Below are 7,550 nucleotides of genomic sequence, written 5' to 3'. Positions count from 1 at the left end.
ATATTGAAAATATTTGAAAATGTTGATTCGTTTTTGAATGAGAATAATAAAAGTGATAAGAAATAGAATAAGAAGTCCATGATGATGAGATGTTTCCTTTCCACTGCAAGTATTATAGTACTTCTTTTGATCTTGTTTATCTTTATGATGAGCCCCTCACAGCACGAAAACAACTTTTTAAGCAAAGTTTCAGAGATACGTATAAAGCCCTTAAAGGCGGAGAAATATTTCAGCAGATTTTAAAATATATTAAAGGCATCGGAAACATACATTTGGCATTTTACGGAAGATTTCAGCGTTTGTAAATCTAACTTAATCTGTTGTGTTTCTTTACGTGAATTTTACATGTATTTTAGTATGCCGAGGAGACAACTTAAATGTCTCAATATTTTCTGTCAAAACGGACAAATACCGTTTCTCTAGATCTGTTACAAAATATATGTTAACCGGCTAAGTCAAATGTAATAAGCCTTTGTCTGGTGTTAGATAAAACATTGCGTCATCTGTTTTATAACAGTCAAAACTGAACATTATTGCGCTTTCTGGTACAAAATGTTATGTTTATACCTCAGCAAACACAAATACAATACAATACAAAGTCAAATACAATAATCTTCTGTGTTTTTTAGCTATTCCGAAAGCATTTGACGTATTCAAACTTTCTGTGCGCAAGGTTTAATTCGAACAGGGGAGAACCTCTCACGGTTAGCTTATATGCGCTATTTTACGTAATATGAGATGTTGCGTATACCATGGTCAATATTGACCGAAGGATGCCATATATATAATTTATTTCGAACCGTCATTTACGTAAAGAAGGGAAGACCTCCCCCGTTAATATATTTGCTGAGCCGTATAGGAAATGTTGCGTATTTCATTTGAACATACGACATGTTTAATTTTTGAATCCGCGCAGTTTAAGCGAACTAGGGGAGACCTCCCCCGTTTAGCTTATATGTTGCCAAAACGTATATGAAATGTTGCGTATTTCTTTTGAACATACGACATGTTTAATATTTGAATCCGCACAGTTTAAGCGAACTAGGGGAGACCTCCCCCGTTTAGCTTATATGCTGCCAAAACGTATATGAAATGTTGCGTATTTCTGTAAAACATACAAGTTTAATCTTTGAATCCGCGCAGTTTAAGCGAACTAGGGGAGACCTCCCCCGTTTAGCTTATATGTTGCCAAAACGTATATGAAATGCTGCGTATTTCTGTAAAACATACGACATGTTTAATCTTTGAATCCGCGCAGTTTAAGCGAACTAGGGGAGACCTCCCCCGTTTAGCTTATATGCTGCCAAAACGTATATGAAATGTTGCGTATTTCTGTAAAACATACAACAAGTTTAATCTTTGAATCCGCGCAGTTTAAGCGAACTAGGGGAGACCTCCCCCGTTTAGCTTATATGTTGTCAAGACGTATATGAAATGTTGCGTATTTCTGTAAAACATACAACAAGTTAAATCTTTGAATCCGCGCAGTTTAAGCGAACTAGGGGAGACCTCCCCCGTTTAGCTTTTATGTTGTCAAGACGTATATGAAATGTTGCGTATTTCTGTAAAACATACAACAAGTTAAATCTTTGAATCCGCGCAGTTTAAGCGAACCAGGGGAGACCTCCCCCGTTTAGCTTAATATGCTGCCAAAACGTATATGAAATGTTGCGTATTTCTGTTGAACATACGACATGTTTAATCTTTGAATCCGCGCAGTTTAAGCGAACTAGGGGAGACCTCCCCCGTTTAGCTTATATGTTGCCAAAACGTATATGAAATGCTGCGTATTTCTGTAAAACATACGACATGTTTAATCTTTGAATCCGCGCAGTTTAAGCGAACTAGGGGAGACCTCCCCCGTTTAGCTTATATGCTGCCAAAACGTGTATGAAATGTTGCGTATTTCTGTAAAACATACAACAAGTTTAATCTTTGAATCCGCGCAGTTTAAGCGAACTAGGGGAGACCTCCCCCGTTTAGCTTATATGTTGTCAAGACGTATATGAAATGTTGCGTATTCCTGTAAAACATACAACAAGTTAAATCTTTGAATCCGCGCAGTTTAAGCGAACTAGGGGAGACCTCCCCCGTTTAGCTTTTATGTTGTCAAGACGTATATGAAATGTTGCGTATTTCTGTAAAACATACAACAAGTTAAATCTTTGAATCCGCGCAGTTTAAGCGAACTAGGGGAGACCTCCCCCGTTTAGCTTAATATGCTGCCAAAACGTATATGAAATGTTGCGTATTTCTGTTGAACATACGACATGTTTAATCTTTGAATCCGCGCAGTTTAAGCGAACTAGGGGAGACCTACCTTGTTTAGCTTATATGTTGCCAAGACGTATATGAAATGTTGCGTATTTCTGTTGAACATACGACATGTTTAATCTTTGAATCCGCGCAGTTTAAGCAAACTAGGGGAGACCTCCCCCGTTTAGCTTTTATGTTGTCAAGACGTATATGAAATGTTGCGTATTTCTGTAAAACATACAACAAGTTTAATCTTTGAATCCGCGCAGTTTAAGCGAACTAGGGGAGACCTCCCCCGTTTAGCTTATATGTTGCCAAGACGTATATGAAATGTTGCGTATTTCTGTTGAACATACGACATGTTTAATCTTTGAATCCGTGTAGCTTAAGCAAACTTGGGGGTACTACCCCCGTTTTATCTATTAGCTAATACCGTCTAAAGGTTTTATGAAACGGTGCCTTTTTCTGCTGAACATACGGCATGTTTGAAGCGCAGTTTATGCAAACAGGAGGAGACCCTTTCCTTTTTATTTTATACCGCATATATGTTCTGAAATTCCAGGGTCTAAATCAGGGTGAGGTTTTCTTTGTAGCATGTTGACACTCGAGCTAAGAGACGGTAGAAATCCCGACTTCTGCTATGAATATCTCCGCGACTCAACCTCTGCTTGAAGAATAAGGACGTAGTAGGTATACCGTTTTGTGCAGTGAGTTGTGTTTTCTCTATAAAACGGCAAGCAGTTCTTACTACAGGTAAATGTACGAAATATGTTTATTTCTTTATCTACAATCAAGCGTCGAGAAAGAACAGTTCGTGTACACAGGCGGTGTCTTCTCGTGTTGCTCGTGTTTGTTTGGGCAGGCAAGATGTAAATTTATTCAGCGTTATTTCGTACTCGCCATGGGGCGCACGCCTCCGTCCGTCCAAGGAGGTTGAACTTCCTTGGTCCGTCTGTGGCACAGCTGTGTCATGTGATAGGATGTATCCAATGGCAGAAAAGAGTGGGGGGTTCAAATTTACGGGCCATACGTACGACAAGGAGCGGTTGTTTTCCAGGCGTTCATTTTTGAAGAGAAGTATTGAAGAAAGTTTGGGCCTGCTCTAGCCCGCAAGTTGTGGCCGCGACACCGCTTTTACCGCCTAGGACCCCCGGTGACGGAATTTGACTCAAAGATACGAGGTGGCTATCATTCTGTACAAGCTGTTGTTGTTGGAAATCGACACAGAATGGAAATCACGGCCCTTGCACCATCCGGATTAATAGAAGCCGACACTGCAAGCTGAACATGTTTCGCGTTCACAGAATCCAGGACCATCCAACAACACGAGTCATATCGGCCACTACTCTAGGATCCTCTAGATCTTACCGGATTCTTATTCCTGTGGTGACCAGATGGAACTGTACATGTGTGCTCTTTTTAACTTACGCCGAGACGCTTCACCAAACACTGGAAATGGGACTGTGGACTGCTGCACGGAATTGCGCAACCGTTGTGATTGTTTCAACTGCCGACTACATCAGAATGAAAGGCCACAAATACCTAGTAGGCTGTAGGTTTTTTTTTACTTTTCCATGTAATATTTTCTCGTAATTCAATAAAATTTTAAAGTTTCATCCATTGTATTTTCTTGCTTTGAAATGTGCTAATGATTATTCTCCTAAAATGACACTTATCCACACCTTAATGCACACGTATATGAGACGTACAGAGGGAACTTTAAACATGTCTTAAGGGTGTTTTGGTACGTATTTATAACAACTTAAAGCTGCTAAAAAGAAAAATATAGACACATTAAATCCTCTTAATTCACACGTATATGAGACGTAAATAGGATTTAGATCAAATAAACGTAAAGTTTAAACATGTCTTAAGGGCGTTTTAATAAGTATTTATGGCAAATTTAAGCTGCTGAAAAGGCAGCTAAACACACGTTATAATCCACTTAATGAACACGTATATGAGACGTAAACAGGCTTTAGATCAAATAAACGTGAAGTTTAAACAAGTCTTAAGGGCGTTATAATAGGTATTTATGGCAAATTTAAGCTGCTGAAATGGCAGCTAAACACACGTTATAATCCACTTAATGCACACGTATATAAGACGTAAATAGGCTTTAGATCAAATATACGTGAAGTTTAAACATGTCTTAAGGGCGTTTTAACAAGTATTTATGGCAACTTTAAACTGCTGAAAAGGCACCTAAACACACGTTATAATCCTCTTAATGTACACGTATATGAGACGTAAAGAGGCTTTAGATCAAATAAACGTGAAGTTTAAACATGTCTTAAGGGCGTTTTAATAGGTATTTATGGCAAATTTAAGCTGCTGAAAAGGCAGCTAAACGCACGTTATAATCCACTTAATGCACACGTATATGAGGCGTAAATAGGCTTTAGATCAAATATACGTGAAGTTTAAACATGTCTTAATGGCGTTTTAATAAGTATTTATGGCAACTTTAAGCTGCTGAAAAGGCACTAAAACACACGTTATAATCCACTTAATGCAATTGTATATGAGACGTAAAGAGGCTTTAGATCAAATAAACGTGAACTTTAAACAAGTTTTAAGGGGGTTTTAAAAATCATTTACGACATCTTTAAGCTGCTGAAAGACAACGGGAAAACCGGAAAATAAGGACTAACACGGACCTACAGAAAGACCACTTAAAGGCAATATTTACGTACTCGTATAAGTGGTGTATAGATCCGTAAAGGAGGAAAATACGTCAACATTACGCATGGTTTCAGCATCCTTAAATACCGTTTTTCGTGCCGTGCCTGCAACAACAATGCCAAAAAGGACAGGTCAATTGCAGTATGAATTTCAAAAATCCCAAACTAGCAATTAAATCAAGTTCATAATCTAACTATACCTGGCTCTGACCAAAGAACGCGATCCATTATTCTAAGATCCTCTTGACTATGCAGAAGTAAAAGCTGAGTTACTTACCGAAGTGCAGGTGAGTGCGTTGACTTCGTGGGGTCAGTCGTAATTAATCATCAGAGACCAGTCTCAGACACGTGTTGTCTCCCCTCTGTCTGGCCGCGAAATGACTGCTGTGTTCGTAATCAGCTTGGTTTACGTTTCATCTGCATTGCGCAATATGAATACTAGGCAGCCCATTGGCCAGCGACCATGGGTTATTCCATAGCGGAAAAGGGGGAGCTAGGAGAGAGGAGAAAAGTATTAAACAACCGGCCAACATGTAAAAAAAAAATCACACCAAACTTGAAAGCTTGGACATGTTCTCCAAACATACCATTGGTCGTGGCGGGGACTGCGGGCATGCTATATTATAGCCACAGCGACATACTAGTATCATGTGTAAAACACACGTAGAAAGAACACCCTAACGTTAGTAGATATAGCCATTACATAGTCGCACTGACAAAGACTTGCACAATTTCATGAAACCCCGACTGTTGTTGTTGTTGTGCCTTGACTGATTGATATGCCAGGTGGTTGGAGCAAAGACTAGCGTAGTAACAAATTTTCAGCCGTTGCGTTGCTGCACAATAGAGCTAAAACATGCCAAATTTACCAAAAATAAAGATGCTTGCCCTGATTTTTTAATCATTTTTCTCACATATACAAAAAAGCTTCCCATTGTATTGCATGCGATTGCGCAATTTCATGCCACATGAATGACGTCTTTGAAACCAATTTCTAAAGAGTAAGATACACAGTCACGAATGGTAAAATGAAAACTGTAAACGCAGACAACGTCAATCTTGATATTTTCCTCGTTGATCTCTTGAGTCCAAAAGATAACTAATAATACTGTGCTATCAATTTATAGATGTACACGTCAACTACGTTTTTGTAAATATCTCTCTTAACACACTTTGGAAATGTTGGAAAAAACAACAACGTGGGAACCGGCAAACGTTGTATCAAGCTATGTCAGCTTTCTCTGCCCCGGGGTCATCGGGTTATCGGGGTCATCGGAGAAATCAGGGTTTGTCACGTTTTCAATTAACCGGCAATATAGCAAGATGTCAGGTTCACACGCGTCCTGTCAATCATCAACCGTCATTAGGTTTCACTTCTTCACTGTCCTGCGTTCTGCGAAATAAAAGTGATAAGAAATAGAATAAGTCCATGATGATGAGATGTTTCCTTTTAACTGCAGGTATTATAGTTTTACTTCTTAAACATCTTTATGACGAGCCCCTGCAACATCAATGCCAAAAAGGAAAGGTCAAATGCATTTACCCATAGATTTGAAAAATAGAAAACTAACAATTAAATGAAATTCGCAATCTAACTATACCTGGCTCTAACCAAAGAACACGATCAATAATTCAAAGATCCTCTTGACTATGCGGAAGTGGAACCTGAGTTACTTACCGAAGTGCAGGGGAGTGCGTTGACTTCGTGGGGGCAGTTGTTACTAATCATCAGAGACCGGTCCCAGACATGTGTTGTCTCCCCTCTGTCTGGCAGCGAAATGACTGCTGTGCACGGATCAGCTTGGTTTACGTTTCATCTGCATTGCGCAATATTGCGCAATATGAATACTAGGCAGCCCATTGGCCAGCGACCATGGGTTATTCCATAGCGGAAAAGGGGGAGCTAGGAAAGGGGAGAAAGGTTTTAAACAGCAGGCCAACATGTAAAAAAAAAAGGATCACATCAAACTTGAAAGCTTGGACATATTCTCCAAACATTCCATTGGTCGTAGTGGGGACTGCGGGCATGCCACAGCGCCATACTAGTATCATGTGTAAAACACACGTAGAAAAAACGTTAGTAGACATAGCCATTACATAGTCGCACTGGCAAAGACTTGCGCAATCCCATGCAACCCCGACTGTTGGCCTGACTGATTGATATACCAGGTGGTTGGAGCATAGACTAGCGTAGTAACAAATTTTCAGTCACTACAGTTAAAACATGGCAAATTTACGCAAAATAAAGATCCTTGCCCTTACACGACGAGATCCCCAACAATAGAGTGTAAGTCTAGATTTGTTAGTTGATGTGATGCGATCTGTATCACAGTCTCCTGGCTTCCGGAATCAAAGCCCGGGCCGGCCAGACTGGAAGATCAGCATATGAAGGATAAAGAAATGACGCAGAGACACGAGTTTCCGTACAGTGGGTACGGGAGACTTTTAACGTTATAACAGACTTCATAACGCTGCAATCTCAGTTCACTACTGTCTCTCCTGAACTGAATTCCCTAACCTTAGAAATCAAGGTCTTTACATTCTGTCTCAGTACTAGACAAGTGTCTGCTCACACAACACAACATTGGTGAATTCATTATGGCAGAACAA

The 7,550-nt window shown here is 39.7% G+C and overlaps 1 long non-coding RNA gene across 1 annotated transcript; it reads right to left on the bottom strand.

Moving 5' to 3' along the window:
- Window positions 1–23: 23 nt before the first annotated feature.
- LOC118431126 lies at window positions 24–7,167 on the bottom strand. The gene is made up of 4 exons (XR_004832932.1): window positions 6,619–7,167; window positions 6,113–6,333; window positions 5,218–5,433; window positions 24–155 (listed from the first exon to the last, which is right to left on the bottom strand). It is a non-coding gene; the product is annotated as an uncharacterized LOC118431126 (long non-coding RNA).
- Between the last annotated feature and the right edge of the window lie 383 nt (window positions 7,168–7,550).

The sequence above is a fragment of the Branchiostoma floridae genome, chromosome 14, assembly GCF_000003815.2.
Source record: "Branchiostoma floridae strain S238N-H82 chromosome 14, Bfl_VNyyK, whole genome shotgun sequence".
Classification (NCBI taxonomy): domain Eukaryota; kingdom Metazoa; phylum Chordata; class Leptocardii; order Amphioxiformes; family Branchiostomatidae; genus Branchiostoma; species Branchiostoma floridae.
The sequence above is the reverse complement of the archived record's forward strand: the minus strand, read 5'-3'. Positions and strand labels throughout refer to the sequence as shown.